The sequence below is a fragment of the Amblyomma maculatum genome, chromosome 1, assembly GCF_055883805.1.
Source record: "Amblyomma maculatum isolate TAMU_Amacu chromosome 1, ASM5588380v1, whole genome shotgun sequence".
Lineage (NCBI taxonomy): Eukaryota > Metazoa > Arthropoda > Arachnida > Ixodida > Ixodidae > Amblyomma > Amblyomma maculatum.
This window is the reverse complement of record NC_139344.1, coordinates 342,373,820-342,387,977: the sequence shown is the minus strand read 5'-3', so window position 1 is coordinate 342,387,977 and position 14,158 is coordinate 342,373,820. Positions and strand designations below refer to the sequence as shown.

The window sequence follows — 14,158 nt, the reverse complement described above, 5'->3', positions numbered from 1 at the left end:
TCGCTCGGTTTCCCTGCGTCGTCAGACTGTCATTCGCTGCTGCTCCTCCCCTGCAGAGAGATGAGAAAGAAGAAGAGGAGGAGGAAACAGTGGCACGGTCTCCTGGGGAGGCTCCATTACCGGTGACGCGCCTCGGGAACTTGCCCGACGACAGCCACCGGTCCCCTCTTTCGTGCTACCGTTTCTTTTTGCGCTAACGCAAGAAAAATTGCAAATAAGAAAATGTAGGATATAGTGAGCGAGCAAATCATGCGCAGTATAACTTCAACCTTCAGCATTGATATTTTGCTGGATGCTGGGCGCACCATTCTAGGAACTCAATGTGTCATTGAACTACGTGCGCCCTGAAGAAGAAGCGCTCGCACAAATCGGTGCTTATATTGCTTTTATTAGTAGTGCGCACGAAATCATTGTGTCGCTGTCAGTTGCGGCGCCGCACAGTATACTGATTAGGCAGTTCCGTAACAGTTGCGAATGCAATTTGTCATGCAGTGGAAGCTGCGATGCATGCAGGCTTAATAAATATTTAACAACAAATTTAACAAATATTTACCATAATAAATATTTGCCATACGGGGTCAGGCAAGCGGTTCTTGGATCACATTTTTTTAAAGGTTTTGATGCGGGCACGACGTGTGCTATTGATTGAGCGCCAGATATGTATCATTTTAAATGTCTGGATGGTACTTTAACTATTAGGGCCTGCATCAGAGCTTCAAGCAGTTGAACGCAAGAACCTCGTAGTGATATACCTGTCTCTCTTAGTAAAGCCGTACTTGACTTTGGCATACCGCTACGCTTTGAATGCTTACCTATTTTCTTATCCTCGTTTTTGGGGCGTCCCAGCCTTATTAATTTGTGTATGAAAATTAGTCTTTTGCTAAGGCAGCAGTGACTTAGTCGTCATAGTCAAATAAAGCAGAAACAATGCAGTGTATTCAGTTTTGAACAGTGCAGCGGGTTTCGTTACAGCCAGGATTCGCACCAAGTGCTCCGCCTATACGAGAGCTATTACCGGTGCCTTATGTGATGCTAATCATGGTGCTAGTTATTTGCTGGTGGTCCACGTGCCTCTGCTTGCTTAACTGCGGCTCGAACTGTATAGGGGCGCTGGCCATGACGTGTAGAAAGTATTATCAGAGAAACAGGATTGGAAGTTCCGTCGATAAAACGCGTCCGTTATGCGCCTACACTGACTGTGTATCTTACGTAAGCCTCGTTACACCGATTGTTACGTAATTTTGTTACGCGGCTGAACCGGCGCAGCAGAGGAAAGCGAAGCAGGCATCATTCTCTTAAGAGACTGACCGGTCATATTCTGACGGGCAGCGCAAATCGGCCCTCTTTTGCATAAAGGCGGAGCGAGGCAGAGCAAGAAAAATTGTTCGTAAAGACAGCAACTCGAGATTGACTCGAATGGCACGGCATATAGGGAAAGGCATATAGGGTGAGGAGTGTGAGGAAGAGTATAAGTTCTTGGAGGGAAGGAGGGGGGGCTTTCTTTTGGCCGCATATCTCCACCAGTCTCTGCTTATTCTCTGCATCGTCAACGCGGCTTCACTGAGGACACGCTTTGTCAACGACGGCGTCAGAGAAAGCCCAGACAGTGAAAGAGGAGGAGGAGGACGAGCAAAATGTCTCGCGGTTGACAGAGCCATCTTCTGGGGGACGAAAAGACGGCCTTTGTTCAGCCACGGCTTGCGGGCAGTGCTCCGCTGCGTAATGAATATGCGTCGTTGGAGCCCGGGCTGACAGAATCCAGCGCGTGCATATATACACGCATATCTGTACATATCTATCTATCTTGTAGGCTCATGTTCAGCCCTCATTTCCTTCCTTCCACTTTTCTACGAAGGCTGCCGCGTGATATGTAACAAAAGAACAAAGGCCGCTCTTCCTATATATTTATATACGCATGTATCCACAGACGAGAGTAAGTAAAAAAAAAAAAAAAAAAGTATTACAAGTAGTTTCGAAAAGGTAGTGTAATATATACACCTCATTTTTCTACGTAGTTAGAGCCTTTCTCAATGCACTCCGTCCACCAGGCTACAAACTTGCTTATATATTTTCCAAAGAGAAGGTTTGGTTTGGTTTTCTTTGGTTTGGTATGGTTTGGTTTGCTTTGGGTTAGGGGGGGGGGGGGGGGGGGGGCTTTGGGTTGCTTTGGGTTGCTTTGCTTTGCTTCGCTTTATGGGTTTTAGCACCCCAAAGTAACTCAGGCTATGAGAGATGCCGTATGGAAAGATTCTGTATTGATCGTGAAGCCACTTTTGATATCGATCGCATGATTTGCCAGTCAGCTGTTGTCGCGTAATTCTAGCATGCTACTACACCAAGGAGGAACCTGTTGCGCCCTTCTCTTACTTGGCAGCGCCCGCAGTTTGTCGTCGTCTTCGTCGTCGCTGATACGCTAAATGCCACGGCACATCTTTTCGGCGAGAAACTGAACAGCCACCGAGGAGCCTAGTGCAAACCAGTGTAAAAATAATAATAATAAAAAAAAAAGCACCAGGAACGCGTGCACGCCAGTTCGCGCGCTGGAGAATGCTCGCGGCGGTAGGGTGCCTTGCAAAAGCCTCCGATCGGTCGATGGTGTTTTGCATCACATCGCGTCACTTCGTGCCTTTTCCTTTCTGTTATTTTTTTATTATTTTCCTACCCCTTTCTCTCTCGTCCCTTTCAAGCAGGTATCTATCTTGCCGTGCGTGGTCGTTAGCTCCGCGTTCCGTCAACATGGCCGGTGCATGCTAGCGCCTCGACTTGAAACGACTGTTGTTTGCACCTTGTTCCAAAGTTAGTCCGCTGGCTAGAGTAAATATTTGCTTCCGCGAACCCCTCATCTTCTCTCTCCTCCCTTTGTGTCAACGACGCCCCATATACTTGCTTCGATACTCCTTTTTACCTCCTCATCCACGCTGGCTGCCTGAAGCACTTCCGAGCAAGAGGTTAGGAGCGACAAGGAGTTCAAGCGAATCAGTGGGAATCCAGGCTCCTGTGTGCATGGAAGCGCGACTTCACTTCGGTGTTTGGCTTTTTCTTTTTCAAAGACCCACTATATACTGCAGGGTCTGAGGCGGTGGTCGCGGCGGTGTTACTGTATGGCGCGCCGATAGCGCGTTAAGGTCAGGACAAGCTGTTTGTGCAGCCCTCGGCTTTTGCCGGCTCTCCTTGTAATGAAGTTGCCAGTCACAATACACCGGCGTCGGCGTTTTCTTTCTATTTTACCGTCTTCTTTCGACGAGCCTATGCGAGGAGGGACAACGTCAGTTTAAGAAGTTTCGAACTCAAAGATTTCTAAATCGACTGCGACAGCTTGCTTTTTCGTTCGCTTTTGTCTGTCAGCGGGATGAAGCTAGGATCCACACCCAAAGTCTATTTGTGGTGCTGCAAACTCTGGAGCGCAAACTAGGGACGGGGAGGCAGGATACTTTCCGCCGCTGCATCAAACTTCCTGGATACTTGTTGCTTCCAAAGCGGCTGTCGGGCGAGGCCTTTTTTCGCTACCTGAGTTAGAAACACTTGTCGGAACTTTCTTCGTTTCAAGTCAACGGATCCGTGCTAATTGGTGTTCTCAAGGTTGACCTTTCATGTCATCGCTGGAAAAAAAAAAATGCATATAACGGTTTCGTCGTCAGTAACAGGGTTGACTGTATAAGGTCTGTTTTAAATGTGTGGCTTTGTGTTCTTTTATACTGCAAGTGTTAGTCGTTGTGAAACATGATCGCTTTTTCTTTTTCTTTTAATTTTCTGGGGCCAGTCATTTTCACTGCGTTAGAAACAAGCAGGAAGCGGTGCAAAAGTCGTTTCACGCATTATTGTCTTACTAAGTCATTGCTTTTTTTCTTTTTCGTTGCTTCTGATATCTATCAGGATGATCCAAAAGTCTACTATTACACTGCAACACTGCGTGCAAAGCGAACAAGTGATTCACACATGCTAGGCACATGTCTTGTAGACAAAGCTATTAAGGCATTGATATGCACATGTGGGCGTATTATTGCGTGACGTCATCGCATACCTGTGCGCCCGTATTAGCGAGTCGTGAGGTGTTTCACAATGCGGCCCAAGACAAAGAATGCCTCAAACCAAGGACTGCGAATCATCCGTTGTCCTTAAACCAAGGGCTGTGAATCGTCTGTTGCTCTGGGTTCTTTCTGAGATTGTGTACAATGAGCGAGCTCACCAAGTGGCCCAGTTTCATACTTTTGAATCTGGTCAGCAAGACACCATCAGCACTGAAGGAAGTAGTACATCTCCACCTCCCGGCGTCCATTATCAGCCGGTATAGGGCCTCGTTCTAGAGGAGCCGCCAGTGACGAGAAATGGCACGTTCCTGCGGCGTGACGAGACGAGGGCGCGGTGCTCGGGGAAAGGGGTGGTGCGAAGCGTGCTTTGTGTCCGAAAACAGTGCTTTTTGCTTTTTTTTCTTGCGGCACGATGCTCTCGCAGAGTGCCGGGCTACGGCGCCCGCGCTTCGTGTGTTTACCTAGAGAGACACGCGCTTGTCCCAGGGAACAATGTAATGAACACTTTTCTTCCTTCTCCTGCAGGAGGACTCCTTCGCCAGGGAAGACGAGGTCTTTCTCCCTTCCTCTTTTCGTGCTGGCGGCTGCGAAGTGCGGTAAGTACGTACGTGTGCGCGTGTATGCGGGGAGGCGCCTCCATCACGCGTCCGGCCACGTAGTACATGTCTGCGTGCGTGTGTACTTTGGCTGCCGCGGTGGCACCTTGACCCGAATTTCGATTGCGGGCCGCGGCTGCCTCTCCGCGCCCGAGTGGCCCGTCGCTTGCATGGATGGTGGTCGCGGATGACAGGAGCCGATGATGGTCCTGTCTCTCGCCGTCGGCCGATAGATAGCTGCCTGATTGCGTGGTCGGCCGAAGCGCCGACGCGTGTGTGGCACGTGAGAGAGGAAGAGACGGTGGGTCATTATTGCAGCGGCTTGGCCGACGGCGCTGCGGTTATTGCGAAGCTGTTTACAGAGGAACGCGTTGACTGCGTCATTGACATGCGTCACCTTGGAAAATACTGCGCCGCTCGGCTGATCGAAATTAATTCTGAGCCATCTCTACGGCGTGTCTCATAGCCTAAGCCATTTCGAGATCTTAAACGCCAGATACCATAGGAAAACTTCCTACTACTTGCATAGTTGTGCCTTTGCTGTATCCCGCACATTATTGCTACTACGTATTGCCATGGGCGGTTCTCCTAATAAGATCCTGTTGTTCATTGACCGTGCACCGAATGTGACCCAGAAACGCGTAGACCCGTCCGCTGCCGTATGACTGCTTCAGCTCTCAGTCTCAGATTTGAGAACTTGCGCGAGAAAGGCTCTCAAGTTCGTGCTCGCCTTGGGCTAAGGATGTCTAAATGTAATCTTTTATTACTCCGTATTCTGCGCCTTGCTACCAGCTCCTGTAAGGAGTATTTATTATTCTAATAAAAATTTCCACGGAGCCAGAGCGTGCTCTTTGTGTGGGATGATTGCAGGGGACAGATAATTTAACATACAATATACATGTCTTGAGCTCCCTCCCTTCTTCTTCGCATTGCTCTTGTTCGCGTAGCTGCACTCATGAAATTGGCTTGGGTCCTTCCCGAGAGACAAAAAGAAAGAGAATGAATGAATGAATGAATGAATGAATGAATGAATGAATGAATGAATGAATGAATGAATGAATGAATGAATGAAACTACTGTGGAGCAAGAAATTGTGTGCGGAACCCGAGCCTGTTTGAGATTGCTGCCTTTCTCGCCCGTTGCACTAGGGCTTTGTGAACCTACAGGCGTTAGTTGGCCAGCATCCCCTCCACCCCCCTCCTCCCCTCCCTCAAATGGTAATTTGTATCATATGTATGTATCCTATATAGGAAGCTGAAAGGCGGACTCATTTTAGCTTGCAGTTTGCCTACAACGCTACCTTTTTAAAACTCCTTGGTGATCTATTTTTGAGACCTACGGTATTTTTTTCTCCCTGCAAGTGTGAAACGGTATAACAGTTCTAGACATGTGTTTAGCCTTTCGTTCATTCCAATCCTCTCCATCATCGGATAACGGTTCAGCAAACGAATATCGGTACGGGCTCCATCTTCACCCCACTGAGGCTCATGGACACCTGGAGCAGGTGTCCAGGTATGTTCCTGCAGATGATATTAGGAAGCGTTAAAATCTAATCGGAACACACAAGAGGGGCGCTTGCCACACTCAGCCTCAAACTTCGCCCTTTTGGCGCAGCATTGTGCGCACGCGCACTGGCTCCCCGCGCTGTCACCCTAACCCCCCTAACCGATAGTTTCAACTCAATCTAAATCTCGCTATTTACGCCTTTGTCCTTGCGGCGCCAAATCTGAAATGTGCTGACGCGTTTCGCTCTCTTCCTGTAGCGGACGTCCGCGTCGGCAAGGCCGTGCTTTCGCGGAGCCTACATGTCATTTTGTACTCGCGTCCTCCGCAGCGATCAAGAAACACAATGGCCGGCCGCGAATGCGCGTGGCGAAAGAGAGGAAAGCTTCTTAATAGCCTCCGGCACTAGCGCGACCATGGCGGTTTCCGAGATGATCTAAGAGGGGAAGAAGGCAGGGGAGAGTAAGGGGGCCGTCGATTGAGAAATGAGTCGCCGTTGCCACTCTCATTATGCATGCACCATTAGGTTACACAAAGGTTGCAGCCCTGTGGCGAATTTGGTGCTCGTTTTGCTACTAGCGTGGCGCATTTTTTCACTTGGTCTCCATTGAGGGTACATCGGGTATAGCCTACTGTATTGTCTCTGGCCCGTACATGAGTCACGCCGTCACGCACCAATGTACCGCTTGCGTGTCAGTGTGCGTCATTTTGACTAAGCACCACAGTTATGCAGAGTGTTTGCCGTGTGATGGCACTGCTTGTCATGCTTGCTTGTTCTGTGGGGATGCTGAAAGTCGCCGCTAGGAGTCTGTATTATTTGCTGCCATATGCATAACTTTGTGTCGACGACAAAGGGATTCAAAGGCAAAGTGATCTCCACAGGATTCTCTCCCATGCAAAAGTAAGAAATGTTCAATAAAAAGCAGTAGCAGACACAACGGACTAAACATAACACGAAGGACGATGCTTAAGAAAACAGCGAATACTCTATGGCCAGAACAAGCACTTTTTTTTACCCTTTCTTTGGTGCAGGATATCCCCTTAGCTTATGTACCATATAGCACGCAACGTAACTACCGCTTAATAAGTAGGTTTTCTTCCTAATGAAACGTAATGCACCTACGTAAGAGTGGCCGCACGGTGCATGTGTCTCACGGCGGGAGGCTGTAGACATATCTTAATCGCCTTGTCTCCACCTGTTCCGGCTTTTGCACCCCTGAAGCCGAAATCTGTACATCACAAAATGGCGTCCGTGACTTATTTGAGTATTTTCTATACCAGCAGCTTTGAAGGTTTGTACAGGATTATGACCTGCATGAGTGGCGTACGATTGTACAAGTGCGGGCGTTGTCTGCAGCTGTAAAAAGTTGTCATGAGTAGTCATCAGCGTGGTCGTTTTTGCGTGCGATGGGCTTTGCAGTATCTTCATATTTCAGGACCGTTTGATAGGGCACTAACGTTCATAATTCATATGCGCCTTAATAACACAGCGGCAAAATATGCATTACGGTTCTCTGCATGGACGTTTTAATTCTGTAGGATTGTTCATCAATCTCAGCTTGATCAGGGATCAGCAAGATGGGGGGGAGCTTATTAATTCACTTTGGGCCATTTTTTATTTTTCCAACTTCTTTACACCACAATCTGAATATTTCGGCTATAAATACCTTACATAAACGGGCCTTCCATGTGAAAAGTTACATCGCTACTTTTTCATATCTGGGAAGGAGTTGCGAAACGAACTGTATTTCACGCAGTTTCTTACGTTTGAAAGCATCTGCGGGTGTTCTGAATCCTATAGTATCAGGAAACAATAGCCAAACGCCCGGCTTAAACGTGCACGCTCAACGGGGGTTCGTCAGAAACGATCTTTTCCACGGTCGGCGATGTGATTCACCCTCCTGCGCAAATGGCACGGCGTGGTACTTATGTGTGGTGTATCGCCCAAAATATTTCCGGAACCATGCGCCATGCGTACGCATTGTTCTTTTTTTTTTCTTTTTTCTTTTTTTTTTTTTTACCAATAGACTTGATGCACCTCTCATTTAAACTTGATGCTAGAATCTGCTGCTTCAGAAGTATAGTTCAGTCAGTGGTAACTTGCCTGTAGGAAAGCAAATGAGATGTCATATGAGGGTACACTAGAGTCTCACCTTTTTATGTTATTTTTTTTTATGGAAGAGGCTCAGGCTTGGCTTAATACACGGAGAAATCAAATCTGAAGAAGAAATTTAATACCGTGGGGCTGATTCTAGGCTATATACTTACGCGGGGTGTATGAGTGCGCTCGCAAAATTAACTGCTATGACCAACTTTTGTTCTTCAAAATTTATCTCTGTCGAATTCAGGTTATATTAAGCGCAAGTTCAGGCTCTTAGGGAGGAATATTTCTCAAGTCTCGCGCAGTATTTGCTTAAAAAGGGTACGAAACAGGTTTTCGTCAGACTCGCCTGCCCCGGAAGCCGAAGGCGCGGCACCGTATAGGTTAGCGACGCAGGTTCGCTGAGTAAGCCGGCAGGGGGGCCCGCGCATCCTGTACAAGCTCCTCAGGAAAAGAGAAAAACGTTAGCGTGGGCACCCGCCCCGTACGCGTGCAGCGCAGTCCACAGCAGGGCGTGTGCTGCAAGGCACAGAGAGAGCGCGGCAAAAAACGAACGAACAAAAACGCGCCACACGCTGACACAGAGACATACTCTTCCGCAAGAAGCGTTCGAGCGAGGCCGCTCGCAGCGAGAAAAGCAAACAAGTCGCTGGGCCGCCGCAGTAGTAGTCTTCCTCCAGCCCAGCCGAAAGAGCAGCAGCGCTAGGTCTCGGCGCGCTGGCAACGCGACAGCTACGACGCTGATGAATGGAAAACCTCCGCGACGCGCACGCGTAGCACTGTGTGTGTGCTGTGCAGTTGGCTGCACTCTCCTTGTTCTGGCAAGCATACACACGGCGACGAGATGGGACGCAACACTCACACACTCTCAGGCACACAAAGACAACGCGCTCACTGTCCGGGGGCGAGCAGCCGAGAGGAATGCGGTGATTATGCAGAATTGCCATTTGTCGTCGACTCGCCTCTTCCGCATATTTTTGCCACTCTTGCACCGCGGCGGAAGCGGACCCGGGCTGCACGCGTGACGGCGCTCGCGGCACCCTCCCGAGACAAATGAACGGACAACGGGCCCGGTGCTGTGGCACCGTTGGAAGATTCGTGTGCAGGATCCACTGCTTGCGAAGGGAAAGAGTATGGAGAGAGCGGTCTTCGGGGATGGCGACACCAAAAGAGGCTAGGGTATGTTGGCGGCGCCTGGGTTTGTTGTCCTTCGTTGGGTAAAAAAAAAGGTCGCCACTTTTGTGCCGCTCCCGTGCAACCTTCACTGGTTTACCCTTTGTTGGCAGGCTTATCCTTCTTACATTTGCTTTTATCTGAGAAAGCGTGGGAGCCGGAGTTATTATTCACCCTGCTTTCGTCGTAGCCTTGTGGCGACGCCACGCGAAGGTTTGTCGCTGTTTTTGCCGTTATGGTTTGTTTTTGTATTTTTGTTGTCTGCGTTGCCGCGTTAAGCGCACGGCTAAAGTGTGTCTTCAGTTCTTGTTGGCCTCGCGGGACTCGAGAGTTGTGATTATCGAGCGGAAACGAGCGTCTCTACCCCTCCAGAGTGAGCAGCACTCCAATACCGCCGAGTGTTGGTCGTTTCTTGTTCTGTATACTTGTTGCCTGCGCTGGCCGGACTGAGGTGTACATCTTTCCTGGTTTTTAGCCCAACGAGTCAGGTTTTCACCTTGGTAAACGTCAGGTTAACGCCGCTGACATAGTTTTCCGGGGAACAAAAGTAAATGTTGCCTTTCTTCGCTATCCCCAAAGAAGTAATTCAGGTATAACGCAAATAAAAGAATTCTGTTAATTATTTCTTCGGATCATTATTGTGAATTACACTTTAGGGAAAAGGCTACCGAAGCCAAGCACCACGTAGCGATTATACTTGAAAGAAAAACAGTAACAAGAAAGGACAACTGAGCGTTTAGTCACTTCTCTAAATACGATGAGATAGCGAAAGCACTAATTAATGCGTTCTGTATTGACGCTTTTGTATTCTGATTATGCTCCGGAAGATTCACCAGCAGTGCCAGTGACACTTGGCCAAAATGCCGGCGCTGTTTGTGTGAAGCATCAGCAAGTGAATCCTCCCCCCTGACCCCCCCCCCCCCCCCCCCTCCCTTCCTCCGCTCCTCTAGGTAACCGTGCACCCTATGAAGCCCACGCAGAAGCGATACTAAAATGCAAAGGCGAAATTTGTATTTCAAAGATGCATTTGGGAAGCCAGATTTCCTGTAGGGATTGCCACACGACAGCCATCTCCTCACCCTCTCGTCCATCTACATCCGGACACATTCATTCTCCGGAAATACTGTGGCGCTTGTCTGAAACCGCTGGTTGGAGTAAAAGCATCAAAGTAATCTTTGAGGGTAAATTCAACATGCTATCGCAGCTTTCTCGCACCAAGTTTCACGACCGTTCTACTAATTTCTCGCGCTAATAAGTGTGACATCCTGAAGCCTTTGTCATTTCGACGGTCTAATTAACTTGAAAATAATCAATGCTGCTGAATGTTCGCGCATTAGCAACTTCGTGAGCATGGACGTGCAACCCGTCGTTTCCACTGTTTTCACACTGTTAGTAGAAATGCTCAGAAGTCATTCTTGATTGGCCAAAATTGCTGCCCGAATATGTTAAGGTGTGTATTATAACGGAGGGGACATTTGTGTTGTGATGTCCTGTCTGGCACAGCAGAGGACAATTTTGAGAAACGTAAGAGAGCAGCTTTCGACAGGATGTCTTTTGAGCCACGATGCGTGCTCTTTCCATTAGCGTCGGTTCCTCCGACTATTTCCATTTCCGAACTCTCAAACTCACACACAGGTGCGCGATATACATCCTGCAAGTTCGTGATCACAGCTCGGGACATGCAGCATCTCTATGCGTAATACGCGTGCCCCCACCCTCTCCAGAAGGTGTCATGCATCGCTTGGCTCGTGCTCTCGAGGAGTCACAGACGTGTCATGTCCGGGTGGAAAGAATACAAGAGGGAACGACGGAAAGAAAGAAGGGGAAAATGAAAAGGAGAGAGAGGTCGGGCAGAGGAACCTGGCTTGATCACTACAGCCCGGCGGTTGTCGAACTGCTACCGATCGACGAGCGACGCCCTGCGATAGTCGCCCGCACGCCGACCGTGAGGAAAGTGAATAGGTTTCGTATATGGCAACCATTCGCCGCTGCAGTAGCAGAAGCAGGAGGAGGAGCGGCGGCACTAGACGGGTAATAGTAGTGATAGTAGCACGCACACTCGTGCCGCGCTTACTCTGACCGTCTTTTTTTCCTCTTTTGCGTGGCCGTGGAGTCGTCGCCGTAGAGGGTAATGATGCGCGTACCGGGGCGAACCGGTGGCAGAGGAGCCCGGGAGCGGGCGAGGACCATTGAGGGTGAGGGGCTAGGGCGATTTAGGTAGATGTCCGAAGAAGAACCCGGTGGCTCGCTGTATGGGGCCCGCGTGATCGCTCCATCAGCGCGTCTTCCGTCCGATGCAAGTCGACCGGCGGACCGTTGAGGCGTCGGCGGCGGTGGCCTCTCTGTGTTGCTTCTGCTGCTCTCCGTACGAGCTTCCTTCGGCACCATACAGCCGTAGTGCAGAGACAATCGGGGACGACGAACGGGCCTTATGGCGCCACCCGGGTCTAACGGTGCACTGCTGCCGTTCGCGATGCCGTTTGGCCAGAAAGGGTTTTACGTGTATGTGACATTCCCCTCGGTTCACAAGCAAGCGTTCACGCTCGTGCGGATGTGTGCTGAACGCGTTCAGTACTACGAACGTAGCTGTCTGTTCTACATAGTAGTCGGATAGACTAAAAAATGTCAGAAATTGAACCAGCGATCTGTACGTGGGAGTCATCTGGGATTGTTTTTTCTCTCTTTCTTTCTCCCTGTAAATTGTTTTCCTTCCAATGAGGCAGGCAAAGCGAGTTTGTAGTATTCTTATCGGATCTCGAAAAGAACAGATTATATATTTCTTGGAAAAAGAGGGGATTACCGCGCACGTCTATTAGGTGACCTTTGTGTAAGAATTCGTTTCAGAAAATAAAAAGGAAGCAGTCCAACTGAAAACATTTTGCCCCACCAAAAGCCAAGTTTTAGCTACGTTAGTTAACCTCCCCTTCTACCCTCACCGGGCTTATTAATACGGACACTGTCATTTTCACCATGATCACGTGAACACATTCTGCACTTTCAGGACCCAAATGTGATTATTATAGCGCAGGCCGGCGCGGATGAGGAAAATTTCCCGCGTAACTGCAGTACTGACGGGAATCCTTTCAGCGACCATACGCTTCTTCCTATGAGGTGACTCCTTCTTTCATCCACTTGTTCTCCGAAGAGAATTAAACTCGCCATTGCATCACTACGAAACAAAGGCAGCAATTCAGCAGGAAGCAAAAACCACATCGAAGCGACGACCGTAGCGCGCGACACAGAAGGCGCGCACGTGTTGATGCAAGCATGCAAAGCTGCGCTGCGTGCCGATACCGCCCCCGGTAGTGCAGTCATCGTCATCATACTCGTTCTCCGCGCTTCCTCCTCCCGAATTCGGACAGCGTTCGCACGCGTGTTCGGCACGGCCCGCTGCGCGACCCCAGGTATCTCTTGTCCCAATCGTTTTCCGCACTCTCCTCTCCAGCGCACCCTCAGCTCCCTGCGTCATTCACGCCTTTGTCTTCTTCGTCTTCCTCTGCTCACCTCATTTCTCTTCCATTTCTCTATTTTTTTTTTTCGTTCTCGCGCCACATCAGTACGCCTTCCGAATGGTTTTTCAGCGGCACCACCGGTTCCCCTTTCGTATACGCACTCGTTTCTTCGTCGCTTCTTTATGTACAGCCGTCCTTCGAAGCCCTTGTCCCCCTGTCCCCCATCTTCGAGAATGTCCTCCAGTCTATGCTCCGGTCCAACCGAGTGCCCTCGCTGCGGTTTCATTTCGTTATTCTCTTCTTTTTGCCCTTTGTCTTTGAGCAATGATTCTTCGGCCAGGTGTCCTCATTGTGACTTACGCCTCGTCGCGGGCCATAAAGCCGCATGGCTGCGCGGATGCTATACGGTGAATTTCGCAAGCGATGAGCGTTCGTTGTCGTCGGCGTCGTCACCGCTGATCCGGCGGTAGCTGATGCACTTTTCGGCTAGCCCGACAACGACGGGAGCGTTAATGAATACGGAGTGACCTAGATACGCTGCAGCCGTTGTTCATGTTGAAACTCAATGCTCTTCATTAGAGAAAAAGGGGGGTTGAAGAAGAAAGCAGCATGCCTGTGATTCATGCGGGTCCCGCACTTCCGCATTTAGTTTTTCAGGTTAATGATTTGGCTGTAATGCGTTATTCTCTTTCTGGGGCATTAGAGCTGCGCATATTCTCGGCACGTGTAGGTCGATCGTTAGCGTTCGAAGCCCGGAGGAGGAGAAAATAGAATGCGATAATCATTGTGTGTTGATTGCCCGCTCTCCGAAGATAATCTGAGAGCCGTCATGTAGAAATATGTAATTTGTGCATTGTGCGTAGGACTAACGGCACGTGCACAATGCATCATTGAATAAGGTATGACTGTGCTTATTGCCCACAAAAAATTCCAGTTCGAGTTTCTCGCAAATGGCTGCGCGCAGTGCGTAGTGAATATTTTCGAGCTGTTGCTACTATAACGAATCACTTCTGAAACGAAGGAAGAAGTGGCCAAAAAGAACGGTGGAAACAATGCTGGCAACACTGAGTGACGTTAATTTTGTCCCTTTATGCGTCGTCATATTCGCTATTTCGTCTTTTACAGACTCGACTTCAGCTTCTTGTACTCCGGTGCAGGCGATTAGGTACACGTCTTACAATATTATATCAGAGTTGTCGGCATCTTTCCTGGGGGAAGGTTTATTGCGAAAGCAATACTACGACAGCCAAAACGAGACCTCGGGTGACCGCAGCTACGCCGTGAAGAGGCGTAGCTACGGTCTCC

At 49.3% G+C, this 14,158-nt stretch overlaps 1 protein-coding gene across 1 annotated transcript in view; it reads left to right on the top strand.

The window, feature by feature from the left end:
* Positions 1–14,158, top strand: part of LOC146207616 (calcium-activated chloride channel regulator 2-like) — a 451,425-nt gene that overhangs the window by 83,974 nt on the left and 353,293 nt on the right. Inside the window, exon 2 of the mRNA XM_084589185.1 lies at positions 4,554–4,624. The gene's annotated coding sequence lies outside the window, so the exon portion shown is untranslated. The remainder of the gene's footprint in view (positions 1–4,553; positions 4,625–14,158) is intronic.